General features: G+C 35.4%; 2 pseudogenes; one reads left to right on the top strand and one right to left on the bottom strand.

Annotated features, from left to right (window-relative positions):
• Window positions 1-6,083: 6,083 nt before the first annotated feature.
• LOC142609915 (TMV resistance protein N-like) lies at window positions 6,084-14,692 on the bottom strand (annotated as a pseudogene).
• A 163-nt stretch (window positions 14,693-14,855) lies between these two features.
• On the top strand, window positions 14,856-17,557 carry LOC142609217 (nuclear intron maturase 3, mitochondrial-like; annotated as a pseudogene).
• Window positions 17,558-20,450: the final 2,893 nt, after the last annotated feature.

Genomic DNA, 20,450 nt, shown 5'->3' with positions numbered 1-20,450 from the left:
CAAGTGGGAATTTTAATTTGAAAGTATTTAGTTTTAAGATTATAACTTACTTTAGCATTTCTTAAAAATATTATTATATTTTGTGTTTTCTTTTTGAGATTAAATTTTGTAAGGATGTGGTGTAAAACTCATGTTTTACTCCTCCAATCCCAAGATATCACATCATCTTATCACGTATTTAAGAATAAGCATAATCACATCTAAAAGCTATTCTTTATACACCATACTTTGGAATGTAAGCTTCTTATATTTAAAAGTAAGGAAAGTTATTCAACTTGTGTACTTGGGTTTGGTTACTTTGGTTATGTGAATTCAATTTGAATGTTTACCATTCAGCTTGATCTATTGCATCGTATCTAATTCTTCCTTTTTCTTTTTTAATGGGATCTAATTATTCCTTTTAGGTGGGTATAGATTCTCATATTCATGCATGGAGACATAGGTACTCATTAGATGTAATTTATTGACTTCTCCAGAGGTCATCATCCAATGAGAAAGTATCCACCTATTTCTATCTTGATCTATGGCAACGTATCTAATTCTTCCTTTTTCTTTTTTCTTTTGGATGGGATCTAATTATTCCTTTTAGGTGGGTATAGATTCTCATATTCATGCATTGAGACATAGGTACTCATTAGATGTAATTTATTGATTTCTCCAGAGGTCATCATCCAATGAGAAAGTATCCACCTATCTCTATCTTGATCTTTCATGGCATCTTCCTTTTTTTTTCTTTTTTTTTTAGGCCAAGTGGGAATTTTAATTTGAAAGTATTTAGTTTTAAGATTATAACTTACTTTAGCATTTCTTAAAAATATTATTAAATTTTGTATTTTCTATTTGAGATTAAATTCTGTAAGGATGTGATGTAAAACTCATATTTTACCATTTCAATTTCAAAATATCACATCATCTTATCACGTATTTAAGAATAAACACAGCCACATCCAATTAATTTTAATACCTTGATATATATCCAACCAAATTGGGAGTTTATTGAAATGTTATTAGATGTGAGAGGATGTATTGAATTTTAAGTAACATGTTAATATGACAATCTCTTATTAGATGGTGTAAAATATGAATTTTACACCTCATCCTTACCAAGTTCAAAATCTTTCTTTTTATAGGATATCACATGATGAGGAGCTTTTGGTTTTGTGAAACTTGATGGTTCTTTGACGTCATCTATATTGGCAAACTACCATAATGACCAATTTTTTAAAGATTAATTTTAGGATACAAAGTTACAAACTACCATTAACATAATTTCAATTTGGAAGCTCTTGAGTGTTGATCCCTCTTTTTCCCTCTCAAGTTCCAGTAATCAAATTATGCATATGAAGGTTTTGTGAAGACTGCTAGAAAAAGTTTCAGTTTTAGGCATGATTGGAGTTGAAAGCTTCTACATTTTTTGGGTATAAGTAAAAAATAATAAAAAATTGTGTAATTCGATCATAGTGTTTATGTGGCTTTTCTATGTTTGTTTATTCCTAGATTAAAGGACAAGACTGGAGAAGAAACGAGTCCCTTTGTATGTGAATGCATGAGTTTCTAAAGCTAAAATTTTAAATTTCTCTTCCTGATTCATCTACAAAATTTTGACCATAATTTTAGTTTTATTGACTTTTAATGCATGGTTTTTTTAAAAAAAATTTTAATCGTAGGTAAGTTAAGGATCTTATTATTAATATTGTTTTCCAAGAGCTGTTTTAAAGAATTATTTCGTGTAGCTATAACAATATTTGTGTTACAATATTCACCTATATCGTTATCCATTTTCAATTTATGTTAAAATAAGTTGATATCGTTACATTACCACAAAAAAAGAAAAGAAAAAAAATAAGACTCCACCATTGAAATAAAGAAACAACTAATTATGGTGAGTGTATAAAGCTTTTTATTTTCTTCTCCTCTCTCAGAAACATCATGACAAATTTGTTAATGTTGCACCAGCAAACATCATATGAGTTTATTCATATGTATTTATGAAAATGCTTTATTGTCAATTTATCGTGCTGATCCAACTTCTCTCAATTGGGATCTCCGAGATTGGTTTCATTGCTGAAGTACACAATATATTGGTCTTTTTTAGTTTTTAATTGTTCGACACAATCAGAAAAGCATTAGCAAGCTAAAGTTTTTAGTCTCTTATTGGAAATTTCAAATGGGTATCTTTGTAAACCATTTTTTTTAATGACTGATTTGTAACAGCCTGATGTTCATCTTCTGTTTTATTTATTTATTTATTATTTTTTTTTTTCCACAATTTTATGTGGTCTGTTTTCTTCTTCTGGCCATTCTTATTCAAAGTAGTAAATATTTAATGTCCTGTTTGTTCCGATTAATAATGGTAAATAATAGAGATTAGAAAAAGAAAAGAAAACGAAAACCCAAAGGAGATCTAAAAAAATTCCTAAAAAGTCCTAAATATTTAGGCTAATAGGCTAATATTGTCTTTTTCTTTTTTTAATAACCAGCATAACAATGATTCAATTAAAAAAATTAAAATAACATTTGCAATGGAGGCTGGTATATCCTGAAGCCATATACATAGGAGCTTCTAAAAATTGGGCTTGAGGTTGGGCAATGGCGACTCCAGGAATTTTTCCCAGGGTGTTCTTTAATAAGTATAAATTACACGATCTAATAAAAAGAAAATTTTATATATTGACAACAACAATCAAAAAACATGTAAATACATAAAATTTACAATTGCCTTCTACGATTTTTCATATTTTGAAATCGTTGCATGATAGTCTCGTTATCAATGCTACAAGCTATATCTTTTTCAATATATACAACCAAGCAATCATTCATCCACTGATCTCCCATTCGATTGCGCAGTTCATTCTTTATATATTTCATTGCTGAAAAACTTCTTTCTACTGTTGCAGTAGCAACAGGAAGGGTCAAAGCTAACTTCACAAACAAATAGACTAATGGATAAGTCTCATGCTTCCTCGTGCTCACTAACTTTTCAGCAAGTTCACTAACTCCTTGAAGCTCTAAAAACAAGTCATTGTTGCGCATATCAAAAATGAAATTCTGAAGCTGAGAGTCAAGTGCCAAGATATTTGTCCCAGGAAAATCATATGGATAGAACTTTGCTAGATGTATTAACTTTTCCTTATCAAAAGCCACAAATGAATTACTTGGATTCAAGCAAGCCATACAAATTAGCAAATCGGTATTCACCTCTGAAAAACGATTGTTTGGCTCTTGAAGTTGCATATCTATGACGGTGTAGAATAGCTCAACACGATAATGATGTAAATTTGTATTTTGTTGGGTATTGCGTCGCGGCCTCCCACTAACTACAAATATTTCATCCATGTTCAAGATAGGAATTTCATGTGTGGCACAAAATGAAGACACTTCAGTCAATAAAGATGTCCATTCATCATCTCTCATCACTTGCAATCGTTGCTTAGACACTTTAACAAGATCCATAACATTTACTATATCTTGATTTTTTTTTTTCAATGCTATTGACAACTCATTTGTGATCCCTAAAATGTTTTTCATCAAGTGTAGAGCAAAAACAAATTCAAAAGATAGAATTGACCTCATAATAGATCGAGCTTCAACTTTTTGGTCGGAGAGCCCATCTTCTTCAATAATCTCAAGTACATCAGCAACAGCAGAGAACATCAAAATCAAGTTGAGAATAGTCCCATAATATGATCCCCAACGTGTATCACCAGGACGTTTAAGATTTGTCTCTTGATTCAAACCTTGTCCACTTCTTCGTACACCATTCTCTAAATCTTCTTTAATTTTGGCAAATTGAGCATCTCGAAGAGCATCTCGTCTCTTACAAGAGCCTCCAACAACAGTTACTAAATTACTAACCACATAAAAAAAATCAGCAATGTTAATGTGATTTTTAGCAACGGCAACAAGTGTCAATTGAAGTTGATGAGTAAAACAATGGACATAAAATGCTGACTTATTCTCTTTCAAAATTAAAGTTTTGAGACCATTGATATCACCTTGCATATTACTAGCTCCGTCATAACCTTGCCCACGTAGTCTCGATAAACTCAAATTATGTTCACAAAGTAAACCTTCAATAGCACATTTGAGTGACAAAGCGGTGGTACTTGCTACATGTACAATACCAAGGAATCGCTCTATAATAATTCCTTGTTTGTTTACATAACGAAGAACGAGTGCCATTTGTTCTTTCACTGAGATATCACGTGACTCATCAACTAATATTGAAAAGAACCCATTGCCAAGATCCTCGATGATGGCTTTGGATGTTTCATGTGCAATTGCATTCACCATGTCTTTTTGAATATCAGGATGGGTAAGCTTGCAATTTTTCCAAGTATTTTGCATCACTTCATTGATAGATTCATTGTGATCCCCCAAAAATTGTAGAAGCTCAAGGAAATTTCCTTTATCACTTGAATCTTGAGATTCATCGTGACCACGAAAAGCTAATCCTCGGAATAAAAGGAATCTTACGCAATCAACTATTGCGTTTAATTGAATCCGATATTTAGCTTTATCTTGATCTGATTGCTTAACCAAGACACTTTGAATGTGTTGCTTTTCCTTCTGTAAATCTTCACTCTTCTTGACAGCTTGGTTATGAGCACTATTAACTCCTCAAACATGGGAATCTAACTTCCCAACCTGATTCCAAAGTCTGAATCCCTTCGTTACAAAAGTGTCATCTCCTCCTTGCTTACCAACATCTTTCCCAAATAGGTAGCAATAAAAACAAAATGCTGCATCTTTGGCTATACTATATTCCAACCAATTTCTATTTTCATACCATTCGACTCTAAATCGACGGGGCTTTCCAGAAAAATATGATACCGGGTAATCATGAGGAGGTCGACAAGGGCCTTTTCCTAAATAATATCTTCTTATTTCATCATGATTATTAGGATGATAAGATGATATCTTTTGTCGTAGCCCAGGATCTGAAGGAAGATTTTCTAAGTTAAAGTCAACACGACTTCACTTAGAAGATGGAGATGAATCTTGCACAGGAGATGAATCTTGGGTACGTGGTTTTTTTATCAAGTATTTGTCCATAATTCTAGCAAAAGAATAAACAATAAATTATAAGTTTATTTGAAATATCAATAAATTATTAATTATTATTATTTAGTTGTTTCATTAATTTGTTTGTCTTTTATAAATTATAATTTGTTATATTATTGTTTCATTAATTATAAGATTATTAATTGTTGTTTAGTCTAACATAATTTAATTTTTTTTGTCTTTTATAATGTATTGATTAATTAAATTATTAACGCTAAAAGACAATCAGAAAATTTCACAAAATCTAGCTACCAATTAGAAAATTTCACAATCACAATAACGCTAAAAGACAATTAATGTCTTTGAGTTGAGTCCAATATCAATACACACCAATAGTCCAACACGGCAACACCAACACCAACACATTTCAATTTACACACCAATCAACGGATAAGATTTAATCATAAGATAAAGCCAAAAGCAAAATGTCAAATTAAAAAAGTAAAAAAAAAAAAATAAAGTTAAAGTGTTACTGTCTTACTGAGTGCTTGTTTCTTTAAAAAAAAAAAAGAAAAAAAAAGAAGAAGCAAACAAACAAAACTGAGTGCTGCTGGAATCAGCAGCCAATCACGGATCACCAGTTGGTCCAGTTCAACAATGGGACAAACAGACAAAGTCATAAATTTAATAATGACTAAAGAGTACAGAGAGAGAGAGAGAGTCATAAATAAAGATTAAAGGCAGGCACACATTTCATTTTCATTCATTTAATCCTATTTCATTTCAGATTTGAGAGAGTATAGAGAGAGTGAGAGACCGAGAGGCGAGAGAGAGACAGAGAGTCAGAGAGAAAAAGAGAGAGAAATACCTGGGATGGCGACGGCGACGGCGATGGCGATGGCGACGGCGTGGATGAGTGCAGCGACGATGAGCGTTGCGACTGGATGTTGCGGACCGATCTCCATCTCCGATGCGACGAGGGCGACGAGGCCGATCTCCGATGAGCGACTGGAGCAGTGGAGCTGGACCGATCTGGCGATCTCCGATGTTCGATGAGCGGATGGAACCGTGGACGGTGGATCGATCTAGCTTCGAAGGGGAGCGCCGTTGCTCTGTTTCTCCTATTTTAGGTTTGTTTAGCTTTACTAATTTTTTTAATTTTTTTGAGAAGAGCTTTAGTGATGATGTACTGAACTCTGATAACTGATTTGAGGTTTTTGATGGGTCTGTAATTTTTTTTTTTTTTTTTTTGGTTGAGAAACCGTGGGTTTGCTTCCTCTGTCTCTGTTGGGCTTGCCGTGGGCAGTGGGCTTGATGTTGGGCTTGCTGTGATCCGTTTGCTCTTACATTTTGCTGTGATCTGTCTCTGTTGGGCTTGCTGTGATTCGTTTGCAGTTTGCTCTTACATTTTTTTTTTCTCTGTTACAATTTTTTTTTTTTTTTTTTTTTTTTTTTTTCAGATTTTAGTTGAAATTTTTTTTGGGTTTTTTTTTTGGCTCGAAAGTAGAACAAATATATATATTTTTTAATGTGAGGGTGTTCCTATTTTATTTTTTAAGGGTAAAAAAAAAAAAAAAGTATATATATATATAAATTTCAAGTCAGGGTGTTCCTGGGAACACCCTGACCATAACGTGGCGCCGCCACTGAGGTTGGGGCGTGCCAGAGAATGTGCAGAGCCATGTTTGCCTCACTTCTAGTATGTTAGAATTTGCATGCTCTCATGTCTGTTGCAAGCCATTTTGCGTCTTCAACAATGTGCCCTGCTGGTGATGTGCATTTCGCTTGCTCAGCATATTGCATTGATAACCATCAACCAGTCTCTTTCTATGGTAAAATAGATTGCTCATCACACTGCCATGGCCTCTATACCTTCCGCATCACGGAAAGTGAATTGATCACAGTCCTCCAAAGGAAGTATTTCAATTTGGCTGGGACTATTAATGAGATTCCCAACTTTTGCATCCATGCTGTAGTATACTTACAGAACTTAGTATCTGAAAAGTTGTTAATGAAGGAATTTAACAAATATACCCCTTCACAATAAAATCACATTTATAGCAAAACCCCCTTTTGTAAATCATTAATTGACTGACCTGAAAGTCTACACCGTCCCAGTAGAAAAAGATGTTGGAAAAGCAGAAGTTTCTCCAAATGTTTATAAAAGCATACCTGGACAACGTAAAAATTAAAAACCAATATTGAAAACAAGAGTACAAATGAGAAATTGACTCTATGGCTGTCCCATACCCATTTATACTACTCATCATCTCTATTGTCTTGGTCTCTTGCACACCAACAAAGTAACCGAAATATCCATTCTCCTGCATTTTGATTAAAGGGAGATATTAAAATAAGGACTTCGCATGATAGAGAAGAAAATGTCATGGTTCGTGATGATATCTCCATCAGATGTGATTGGTTCTTTCGTTGAAAAAAACTGCCTTTTTAAAGGCCAGTATGTGTTAAACAATATACCCAATCGAAAATAAAATATGAAGTTTAATATTAATTTTACCCTCATTAATTAAAAGAACACTCTTTTTGATATTCCTAAATAACAAGAAAAATGAATTAAAGAGGATTTACAAAGAAAAGGAAATGATTCAACAAACATTATAATTTTAATGTATAAAATCAAGTTCCAAATTACGCAATCAAAACTATTTCAACCAACATGCTCATGAAGCCAAACAACTCACTGTTATTAGATAAGACCTTCATTCCCTAGTGAATAGATATTTAAACAAACAGAAGTACGTTCTCAATCTATTCTCTTTTTTTAATTTTTTTTATTGGCAACTTGAAATTTTTAATGAATCACAAAAAGCTTTCTATAAAATTTGGGGTCTCCTCAACTCAAGTCAAGTAATCCTGAACATGCTAAGTGTGTTGACTGTTGAGCTAGCGAATGAGCTGGTTTATTGTCATTATGCTTTGTGTTTGAGAAATCTCAGCTCATTGAAACTCTTGCATCCACACACGGGTTCCACTGATAACATTCTGGTGTTTCAATCTTCCCAGAAAAAGCATTCCAGACTAACAGAGTCCCCTTCAAAAATAACCTCTTGGACACCCATATCTCTTGCAAAGTGGGCTACGACTTCCATAGCTTTGGCTTCAATTTCCAGTGCAACCAGTGGTGGTCCAAATCTTATTTGAACTGCGAGAATAACTGACTAAGCCATGCCATAAGACTCATTCTCCAAACAGGACAGGGGGCATTAATCTTCATACACATAGCTGCAACAATGTTACCCATTTCATCTCGAATCAGTACACCCACCCCTGCAACAATGTTACCCATTTAATCTCGAATCAGTACACCCACCCTTGCTGTCTTTTCCTCTGTGAACACTGCACCATCCACATTGGTTTTATACATCCCAGGTTCGAGTGGAGACCTTCACTTATTCTGCTGCTGTTGCCAAAATATTGCATTCCCTGGCTGAACGGAACTCCAATAACAATGAAGTGCCTCTAGCAATGTCAGATCCCCTCTATTTTAAGCCACCAGCCTCAATTAATTTCTATGCGTCCAAATAGCCCAGTTAGTCATCATAATTAATTCGATCACATGGGCTTCGATCTTATCATCCTGAACCACTCTCCAAAACACATTAGTAAAATCCTCTTCATCAGAAATCATTATGTGGCCAAGATTTCAGCTGGTCCATATTTCTCTAGCCATTTTGCAACAACAAAAGACATGACCAGTAGACTCCTGAGCCTTCCCACATCCCTCACAGACCCCATCAGTAGATAAATGATGCTGTAAATGGTTTAGTTTTGTAGGAAGAATGTTCTTGCATGAATGTCGCATGAAATTCTTAACTTTCCCAGATACAGAGATATTTCAGCTTTCCAAACTTGCTTCCACAGCTTCTTTGTGCTCACCTTGTAAGAGCTCTTGCCTATGTGGAATAGTGCATCCATTTGTGGCAGCCTATATCAACTTGTCCTTTGTCATATACAGGGCATAGGCAGATTCCTAAAATGGCATCATCCTCATGATCCATGAAAGATCTTCTCACCACTTTACTCTTCTGTGTTCCATCCTCCCCATTAATTAGATCACAAACCTTAGCATCCATTGGGAGGTTATTTCTTCTTTCTTTTTTTTGGGGGGAAGGGGGGGGTGGGGGGGGGGTGTGTGGGGGTGGGGGTTTACGTTATATCTGGATGGGAATCCATTTATCATGCCACATGCTAATGCATCGCTCATTACGACCCAAATTAGCATACAAAAAATCACCATTCCAAAAGTACTTTCCTCAGAATACTTTATAGAAAAATGAGTTCACTTTTTTTTTGTGTGTGTGTGTGTGTGTGGAGTTTCTACCCTTGCTTAGCCAACAAAGCCAAGTTAAAGGCATGTAAATCTCTAAACCCCATCCCCCCTCTCTCCTAAGGAGCACATAACTTGTCTTAACTATGCCAAGTCATTCTCTTTTCATCCTTTTTTTTTACCCTGCCAAAAATTTCTTACAAAGTGAGTCAAGTCCTCACATAATGCCTTTGGAAGAAGGAAACAAGTTATTGTGTAAGTGGGTAAAGCCTGGGCAACTGGTTTAATGAGAATTTTCTTTCCTGCCTTAGACAATAATTTATCCATCCAACCAACAAGTTTATTGGAACTCTCTCCTTTAGTTGTTGAAATGTATTCCTTTTAGATATACTAACAATGAAGGTAAACCCAAATATTTCTCATGTTGACACATTAGGATGGTATTCACGATCTTATTTATACATGTTTGCTTTTGGAAAGGCATAATTGTCTTTGACATTTGGAAGAATATATGTTAAACCAAACATGCATTTTATGTTTTTCTAAGTTCACTGATAATATGAGGAAAGCACAATGCTTTGAAGTTAACATTTTGAAAAAATGCTAATATATGTCCCAAAATGATGACTTGTAAATTGTAATAGTAACAAGAAAGATGATGACTTACTGAAGTTAAAAATTTTCCTTTGACTAGAATCCTCAGAATCAGCCATAAATCTTCCGGGTCTATGAATCCTCTCTGGCTGTGGTTCCTCATCAGAGTAGCCTTTTCTGCTAGGTCCAGCCCCATCATCCCCATCATTGCTTTGCTTATTTCTGAAACCTTCTGCAGCTGAATTGGAATGATCATGATGAAGATCACCCAGATCCTCATAGAGCATACTGCTGTTGCTGCATTGTGCCATAGTTTGATTGGGATCCTCGATGTCTTGCTTGTATACCAAATGGAAGCCAACTTTCTCCACCTCATATTCTGGGGAAGATATTTCAATCTCAAATTGATGAGCTCCATTTGCATCAATTTGACTAAATGTTTCTCCCCAATTCGAGCCAGAATAGTGCGTGGACAAATAGAGCAGCCAAAGGTGAGGTGATTCAACTTTACCATAATTTGTCATAAATCCAGAGTCTAGCATGGTAGGTGACTCAAATTTACCATAATTTATTGCAAAATCAGATTTTACTGGAACTGCCCCTCGAAATCCATGTACCTCAAATGCACAGCTGCTTTGATATGTTCCATTGGGTACAAAAACAATGCACAACGCAATTCCCATCAACTCATCACACCCACAAGACGGCACTTGTAGTTGTATCTTCCATGTATGACCCGTCAACACTTGAAGCTTACTTCGAGGGGGACTTTTCAAAATAAACCTTGCAGGGCTAAAACCTTTTGGAATTTCACCTCCAGGAATAATAATCTCTAACATGTTTGGTAGTCTACCACTTTGTCCCTGAAAAATACAAAGCATAATGTTTGTGAGTGAGATAGAGAGACCAAGAAAGAGAGAGAGAGAGAGAGAGAGAGAGAGAGAGAGAGAGAGAGAGAGAGAGACCTGAAGCATGTTACTTCCACTTTGAATATTGTCAACCAATTTGAAGCAGTTGAGATACGTGAAAAGCAAACGGGAGGGACATGACCTAAAAGGATGATTTTGTAGTTCTGGCAATCTCTCCAGTGAAGTACAATTGTTTGCAATTACAAATTCAATAGTTGATGGAACATTTTCCAATGACTGAAGCCTTTTGCAACCCTCTAAATGGAGTGTCTGAAGGTTAGAGAGTTGAGAGATGCTTTTAGGAAGGGAAACAAAATTATTTCCACATAGATTTAAGCGTGCTAAAGAAGACAAGTTGCCAATATCATTGGGGATTGACGAAAGATCGCAATCACAAAGATCCAAGTATATTAAAGAATGTAGACCTGATAAGGAAGGCAATAATAAGCCCACAACAATATGACTCGTTGGCGTGGAATTAAATGAAAATAATGTTTCTTTCAATCCATGGACAAGAAGTTCTTTGAGATTTTTAAGGAGAACAATGGAGGAAGGAACTTCTTTTATAGAAGTTCCACTCAAATCAAGAAACTCCAAACCTTCTACATTCCCCAAATTCTTTGGCAAGCTGTCAAATTTTGAGCATCCAGAAAGATCCAAAGAATTAAGCAACTTCAAACAACAAATGGTGCTAGGAAGGCACACAAGATTTTTACAATTTTTTAGAGACAATAAAGTAAGGCTTGTCAAATGTTCAATCGATGAAGGTAGCTCTTTTATAGCTATTCCACTCAAATCAAGCTTCTCCAAACCTTCAATATTCCCTAGGTTCTCTGGCAAGTTGTCAAATTTTGAGCATCCAGCAAGATCAAGAGAATTACCCAATTTCAAACTAAAAATGGAGTTAGGAAGACACACAAGATTTTTACATTTATTAAAAGTTAGTAAAGTAAGGCTTGTCATTTGTTCAATTGATGAAGGCAGCTCTTTTATAGCTGTTCCACTCAACTTAAGCACCTTTAAACCTTTGACCTTCCCCAGGTTCTTTGGCAATTTGTCAATTTTTAAGCACCAAGAAAGATCAAAAGATTCAAGCGATTTCAAACTACAAATGGCGCTAGGAAGACACACAAGATCATCACAATATGCTAGAGATAGTGAAGTCAGGCCAATCAAGCCTTCAATTGATGAAGGTAGTTCCTTAATACCAGTGCCATCCAATTTCAGCTCTTGTAAGCATCCCATGTTTCCAACAAATTCTGGAATTTTCTCAATGTCAAAGCAACCAGAAAGTTCAAGAGTCACGAGTGACTCCATTTCAAACTTTCTTGGAAGACAACTTAGTTTTCGACAACGTCTTAGATCAAGAAGAATAAGTTTTTTTAGAATCCCAATGGATGAGTGAAGCTCGCGTAACTTTGTGCAATTTGACAAAACTAATTTCTCAAGATTTGGCACTCCGGTGAAGTCAGGAGTTATGATTAGGTTTAAGGAGCTAGCCAAATCAACAAACTTCAACTTGTCAAAATTCTGATAAAAGAGGAAGAAAAAAAAAGTTAGAATAATTAGCTTCCTAGTGTTCATTTATTGTGATTTAAAAGCAAAGTTGTTAACAGACTTACCTTTATTCCTATCCATAGTTGTTCAATTTTGCTTTGTTGTAAACAAAGTTGAACAAGCTCATCCAACTGGAAACTTGATGGCAAAGATTTTGAAGGATATGAAATCCAATCAAGAATTCTTAAATCATTAGGAAGATGTGTGGGGACACGGTGAATGCCACAAATTCTAAGAAATTTAAGATTCTCCATCTTCAAAAAGGCCTTAGGGTTCCAACGTGCCTCTTTTTCTTCATTAGAAGTACTTAAAATATCCATGGCTTGAATTGCTTCTGTTCCCTAATAATCATGAAGAATTGCAAAATATATTATTAGCATAAGAATTCAAATTTGAAATTTGTTGAACAAAAAGATAGGGAAAGAGATCAAATTCTCTAATTAAACTCCTACCTTATTTTTTTCTAACACTTTGTCAATGTCCTTATAAACCCACAGTCTACTACGCTTCCCAGGATCATCAAAGCACTCTTGAAAAACTAGGTTCCTACCCATTTCTTCAAGCAAATCATGCATCCACACCATATCGTCATACATAATTTTTAAGAGAGATTTATCAATGAGTTCCTCCAATCCAAGAATAGGGTAAAGGCCAAGAATATCTAGTTTTTCTACTACATGATCTTTCTTCCGATGATTAAAAAAGCATACAATATGCAAGAATATTTCCTTTTGTGGCTTTTGCAGTCCATCAAAACTTATTTGAAGTACTTGGAGAATTCCTTCCTCAGGAAATTCTTTGAGTCTCTCTAATGCAATTTTCCATTCAACAGTACTTTTTCCAAACAAAAAAGAACCCAAAACCTCAAGAGCTAAGGGAAGGCCACTAGCATACTTCAAAAAATGATTAGATAGCTCTATATAATCATCAAGTACATGCTTTTTTCTAAAAGCTTTCGAGCAAAAAAGCTGAAGAGCATTTTCATCATTCAATCCTTTAACTTCATGTATTTCATCCACTCCATGTGCCTCCAACACATGCTTATCTCTTGCTGTTATGATAATTCTACTGCCGGGACCAAACCAATCATGCTCCCCAGATAACATTTTTAATTGTTTCGGTTTATCTACATCATCAAGAACAAGAAGAATCTTTTTACGACTTAACCTACTCTTGATCTTGAGAACTCCATCATACTCCTCTTCTATTTTCAAATTATTATCCTTCAAAATGTCATCAATAATTTTCTGTTGTAGTGGAACACAACCATAATTTTCAAAATTTTTCCTAACATCCTCAATAAAACCACGAGCTTCAAATTCTTTAGAAACCATATGATAAACAACTCTAGCAAGAGTTGTCTTACCCATTCCCCCCATCGCCCAAATTCCTATAAAGCGAACATCATTTGACCCTACAGCTAAACACAACTCCAATTCCACCACTGGAGAGTATATTCCTACTAGGTCTTTGGTAATATATGGGAATGCATCATATTTCAAGTTAAGTGATATGCATCCCACAATTTCTTGGATATCTTGTGACTCAGGCCTGCAATGAAGAAAGTTCAATATACATTGAGTTTGAACCACCTATAGGTTACAAAAAAACACACAGGCAAACAAACAAAAAATACATATTTAATGTGCAATTCTGTTGACTGAAAGAAAAAAATATGCGATCAGGACAAAATCAAAAGATGTACAATGAAACATGTAAATGGATCTACTTATAAGGTTCCAAATAGAGTTAATAAGTTATATATTTGAAGTGAGTCATCTGAATATTTAAAATAAATAAATATGCCAAGTTGTGTTACCTAGTATCCTTTAAATGCCATCCAGCAAGGTTGCCCACTTTTCTCAACGCAACTCTCCATTTCTCGACGCTCTCTTTGTTCTCCTTTTCTTCATATTCAACAAAAGCCTGTTCAAAAGTTTTCCTTTGTTTTCGTACATCAGATGGATCGACATAATGAAAAACAGGCAAAACTGTCATTCCCTTCTCTTCCTTGCAAAAAAATGATGTGTGCAAGTTCATCCAAGCACCAAGTTGAAGATGCGTAGTCTTTTGAGAGGATGATTACAGCAAATTTGGATTCTTTTATGGCTTCCAACAACTCTGGTCCAATGGCTTTCCCTTTCTTAAGTTCTTCGTTGTCTCTAAAAGTGTGAATGCCTTTGCCTTTCAAAGCATTGAATAGATGATCCATAAAATTGTTGCGGGTGTCCTCGCCTCTGAAACTGAGGAAGACATCATACTTCTTTTGAGCAGTAGAAGAAGAAGAAGAAGAAGAAGAAGAAGAACTTGGGAAAGAGGACGAGTCAGCTTCCATGCCCATTAAAGCCCTTGGATATATAGATCTACGTGTCCCCAAAAAAAAAATCAATTAGAAGTTTAGAACTGAAGAAAGATTAAAAAAATAATAATAGATATTCGACTCCCAGCCTGAATTGAGTTTGTGGCTTTTGAAAGTACGAATCGGAGAGAGTTCTATGAGAGAAATGGAACACCTTTTGAAAAGCAGAGACTACTTGGAAATGGCCTTCTTTTTGAGAAACGTGACTTGTGAAGTGGTGTGGGAAATTTCCTGGAAACTACTTTGTTTTTCAAGATTCGAGAATGTACAGTAGTCGACCCGACCCCACGTGACTATGTGAGAGTCATCATAGGAGTCTCTATTCTACGCCATAGCTTTTTTTATCAGCTAAAAGTTCTTTTTATTACACATTGCTTTTTTTTTTTTTTTTTTACATTTACATTTCTTTTTGAACAGTAGAGACTAGAGAGTTTATTTATAAAACCAATATAAAAACATAATTTATTTAACCAAAAAAAAAAAAAAATTTTATAAAAACAAATAAAAAAGTCTGCTATTTGCGAAAGCTTGGCCAGCTACTATCTCAATTTCGAACTCAGGCACAATTTCAAAATCCGAAACTTCCACTTTTCTCTTCTCAATTCTCATTGTCTCAATGCTTATTCACCTCAGAAGAATAAAGCCACCTGAATTCAGCCCTCCAAGCCTTAGTTCTCACCCAATACTCCCAAGGCAAGTTCTCCAACCTTGTCTTAAACGTCATCGCTTTGCCCAATGTCCTCCTCACTGCCACCACTCCACAACCCAACAATGGTTTCAGGCTCAGCTCCCTTGATTGACTCGCAGCCCCTTCTCCACTCAGTCTTAAAGCGACTCGATATCGAAGAAATGGGCAGTCAGCTCTGCGACAATCGGTTCGATATTAAGGCTTGTTGTGTCACAATGCTACCCTCAAGAAAGAAAGGTGAGTCCTTGGTCTTGCCCAACTTGAAATTAAAGGTTTTGATTGAAGCTATTAGGTTGGTATTGGAAATTGTGTATGATGAGCAGTTTGTAACTTTTTCTTAACGTGGGCATGTTGGTATGGGACACCACATCGCCATTAGGTACCTTAAGAACTCGGTAGAGAATCCTAGTTGGTGGTTTAGTGTCACATTTGATAGAGAAGGGTTTGATGTTGTGTTTGTTTATTGAAGAGAAAATAAAAGATAGTTCTTTGATTGGTTTAATAAAGAGGTTGTTTGAGTACGAGGTGGTGGGAATTGAATTGGGTGGTTGTTACTTAGGAAGGGGGTTTCCTCAAGAAAGCGGGTTGTGTTCGATTTTGATTAATATTTACTTTAATGGGTTTGATAGAGAAATTCAAGATATGCGCCTTCAGGAAAATCAGGAGAATCCAAAGTTTAAATCAGAGCAGCTTGTTTGGATGTCTGGCCTGTTTTATAAGTCAGTAAAGATGAATGTAGTCAGGTGTTTGGATGAAATATTAGTAATAACATTCGGGTCAAAGATGTTGACCATGGACTTTAAGAATTGGTTTTTGAAATATTTAGAAGGTAGGTTGGATTTGAGGGTGGATAAAATGAAGACGGAATTTCAATTCATAGTTCAGTATTTGAGAATATTAGTTTTCTAGGTATGGAACTACAGGCAGTTCCACCTTCAGTTTTGCATCCTCCCATGACGGAGAAAGCAATTAGGGCACGGAAGAAGTACCTTAGGCAGAAGGAAGTTAGAGCTTTAGAATTTAAAAATGCTAGATAGAGGAATAGAAAGATACTGGGGATGAAGATATTGCAGCATGCTTTTAAGAAGTTAAAGCAAAGTGATGGGTTTAAATTTGACTTTCAAATTGAAAATGAGGTTCGAGAAATCTTCAGAACTTGGACTGATGAAGTGGTCCATGATTTCTTGGGTTCCTTGGAAGAGCGTTGGGAATGGCATCGGATGCTTACAGCAGGCGATTTTCTCTCTTTGAGGCACATTAGAGGTCAATTGCCCCAAGAGCTGGTTGATGCTTATGATAAGTTCCAAGAGCAAGTTGACAAGTATTTGAGTCCGGTCCAAGCTAGAAAGGCATTAGAGAAAGAAGAAAAGAGAGTGGAGGAGGAAGAGGAACAGAAATATGCTAAGAGCACGGTTGAGGATTTGACGAGGCTGTGTATGAAAGTTGATGCACCAGTAGAACTTGTTAGGAAGGCAGTTAAGATGGCTGGTTTTACTAATAACATGGGTCACCCTAGGCCGATCAAGTTACTCATTGCTCTTGAAGATATTGATATTATCAAGTGGTATGCAGGAGTAGGGAGAAGGTGGCTTGATTTCTTCTGTTGCTGTCACAACTTCAAGATGGTTAAAACTGTAGTGACTTATCACTTGAGGTTCTCTTGCATTTTGACACTAGCAGAGAAGCATGAGTCAACCAAACGTGAAGCCATTAAGCATTACACTAAAGATTTGAAGGTCTCTGATTTTAATGGAAATGAAGAAGTGTACTTCCCCACAAAAAGAGAGGTTAAAATGATGGGAGATCAAAATCTTTCGGATCCAAGGCCTGTTGATGGGGCTTTATCTTTGGCTTTGATCAGGTTTGCTTCTAATGAGCCTTCATGTTCCTGTATCGGTCATTTTTGTGATAAAATGGATACTGTTTATTATCGGGTACGGTTACTGCAGAAACATTTGAATGTGAATCCATCTTTTGAGTACAAGTGGGTCCCAGGGATGGGTGCAATTCATGAGAGCCTTAATCAGAAATGCCTCCCTCTCTGTTCTCATCACATAAACGATTTATATATGGTGAATATCACCCTGCAAGACATTGACTGCAATGCGTTTGTGGATGTGGACAGAATGTTGATTGTTCTGCTGCAGTTTTCTACATAATTGGCATCGGTTCTGGTGGCTGCTATTGATCTGAACCTTGTTCAAGAAATTCTTCTGTATTTCTTTTCTGAAATGAGGCCAGGCAGGTCATGTGTAAATTGTTTGCGTTTATATTGATTTTTTTTTAGCTACTGATGTCATTGTCATTTGTGGTGATGAATCCTCGTGTGAAGTTTATTATAAACCATTATAGAGAAACATATTCAAGCAGTCATTATCCAATACTTCTCCAGGATTTTGGATGGTTAGGTTGTAACTTCTCCAGGTTTTTGTGAAAGGCATCCTTTATTTTCCCAATCCTGAGCACTTGATTTATCTCATTGCTTGGTCCATTATGATGGAACAGGATTACAAAACCATTTTGTCCCTGAAAATTCTGTTCTTGTGCCTTACGTATCCTTTCAATATGATAATCATGTCTTTCCTTAAACTATTTTTTCGGTGCCTTCTTACCTTCTTCTATGTAAATGTAAGTATCTCATATTGACATGCTCAATTTATTCTACAGCATTGTGACTGTCGTGCTCACCACACCAGCTGTTTGATCCTTAATTTGTAGTTTGATTCATACAAACCCTTAGGTCTTTGCAATGGATAAAATATATTAATCATTTCACTCTTTTTATTTTTTTATTTGTAAGCCACACACGGACTAAAAGATTTCCTTTGGCATGTCTGGTGAAAAAATTAGTGGCTACTAAAAGATTTATATCTATGACATTTTTAAAAAAAATCTTTTTTAATTAAATTTTGTTACATTTTGAGTGAATAGCCCTAATTGCAGTTTAGTGCTGATGTTTCTTTGGCTTATTTTTTGTTTGTTCATTGAAACTTCACTAAATGCCTCTGAAGTTACAACTGTGCAGTTTTAAGGATTTTTTGTCCATATTTGATGTTGGGTTTTTTTTTAGTTTTTGGTTGGGGTTCAGTTTTCTGAAGTGTTTAGTGCCTCTTACCTTTGATCTTTCTGATTTTATTTAAAATAATGCTAGAAAACCTGTTCTTCCAACTCTTTTCTTGCTTGTGGTAGGTACATGTGAAAAGCTGTTCTCAAGTACTGTAGGGTTAAAAAAAGAGCCAAAGCTGCTTGCAAGCAGCTCGATCAAAGTTTGTTTGGCTTGTTTGTTAAGCAAGATGACCTGTGCTTGAACTATGTTCTGACTTTTGGGCTCTAGCACCATTATGCTCAGCTGGTGCGCTGGCTTGATAGAGGTTCTCCATCATAGATCTGAGGGAATATTCTTCTTCTCAAACTGATCTGATGCTTTCATTTTAGGAATCAAGCATAGACAGCACATTCTTCTAAACTTTTCTATTTTCATTTTTTATTATATTATTTTCATTATTTTATCATCTCTCTGTAAGCTTTTCATGTATAAGATGGACTTTTCTCTGTCTGGTTCTCCTTTTGCAAACAAATGATGAAAAGAGTAGCCATTCCTGTAATAAAAAGCCATCACTTATGTGCAACTAGAAGGTTGCCCGCGCGTTGCGCGGATAATGCTGTAAGCTTTTATGTAAAATGGTTTTTGAAATTTTTGTACATATATTATAACATAAATAGTGGATATTTTCATTGTTAAAATCACCTACAATTATAGTAGAAATTTCAGAGCATGTAGGCATATTTTGTTGTCTACTATCAGTTGATCGTAAACCAATTAATTGCAAGCATACATTATGCATATCAAACTCCTTGAACCTATCCCTTGTCATACGAAATGTCTAGCTAAGGCGTTGACCCTATGAAGCATCTTCAGTTGATCGTAAACCAATTAATTGCAAGCATACATTATGCAATCAAACTCCTTGAACCTGTCCCTTGTCATACGAAATGTCTAACTAAGGCATTGACCCTAAGAAGCATCTTCAATAATATTTTAACTATAGCAGTGCTAAGTTTGCATAGTGATTCATGTCTAGGCAAAGCAACGAACGCACTTTGATATTGTCAAGGCTCTTGCGGACAGTCGTACATGATACTTGACCAATAAATAAATAAAGCAAGTAGTTTCAATGATGGTTGAGGTAGACATGATTCAACATATTTAACAATTTTTTAACCACCACACACCCTTGATGCAATGCTCACTCCACAAGTATAAGTACTTATGGGGTGTGGGAGGCAATGGTCGGTATTCAAGTCTCTAGGAGGAACCTTCACACACATATACACTTAGATTGGGCTAGAATAGAAATTCTATCTTTTATAAAAAATAAATAAATAAATAAAACAATTTTTTAACAGAGGTGTACCAGTATAATATATTTAACAATTTTTTAATACCATTTTGAGTTTATATAGATTCTAGGCTAACCTTCAAATAATAGAGACACCACATAATTCTTTTCTGCCCACTTAGTTCTTAATTTGTACCTTTGGGGTTCTATTGTTTCTTTCTTTGTTCTTATTTTTAACAATTGAGTTTCTATCATTTAGTAGGACATAGAATATGTGTAGACTGTGGTGATTATTTTAAAAATTTGCTACCAAATAATACTTAACCCCTCAATAGGTAAAAGAAAATTATTCACCTAAAAATAATAACTTCTTTCTTACCCGTATCTAATTTAATTTGTTTCACTTATGTCAATTATATAGGCTGCTACATCATACAACTAAATAAAAATTATAAATTTTCTATCAAGCATTTTATCAAATACTATGGATTCAAAATAAAATATATGATTACTCTTGGGCTCTTTGCACTTTGAATCCTACAAAAGTTTTGCCTCCATTGGCGCTTTGAATGTGACCCAATCCGTAGAGATACATGTATTTGTGCTCCGACTACATGTGGCTTGGAGGAGCTTGATTTATTGATTAAGCTTCTTCGTCATTGATCTTTCTACCTGCCCAACAAAACCAGATTAGTTACTCAACCTGTCTTTG

This window comes from Castanea sativa, chromosome 9 (genome assembly GCF_040712315.1).
Source record: "Castanea sativa cultivar Marrone di Chiusa Pesio chromosome 9, ASM4071231v1".
Classification (NCBI taxonomy): domain Eukaryota; kingdom Viridiplantae; phylum Streptophyta; class Magnoliopsida; order Fagales; family Fagaceae; genus Castanea; species Castanea sativa.
The sequence above is the reverse complement of the archived record's forward strand: the minus strand, read 5'-3'. Positions and strand labels throughout refer to the sequence as shown.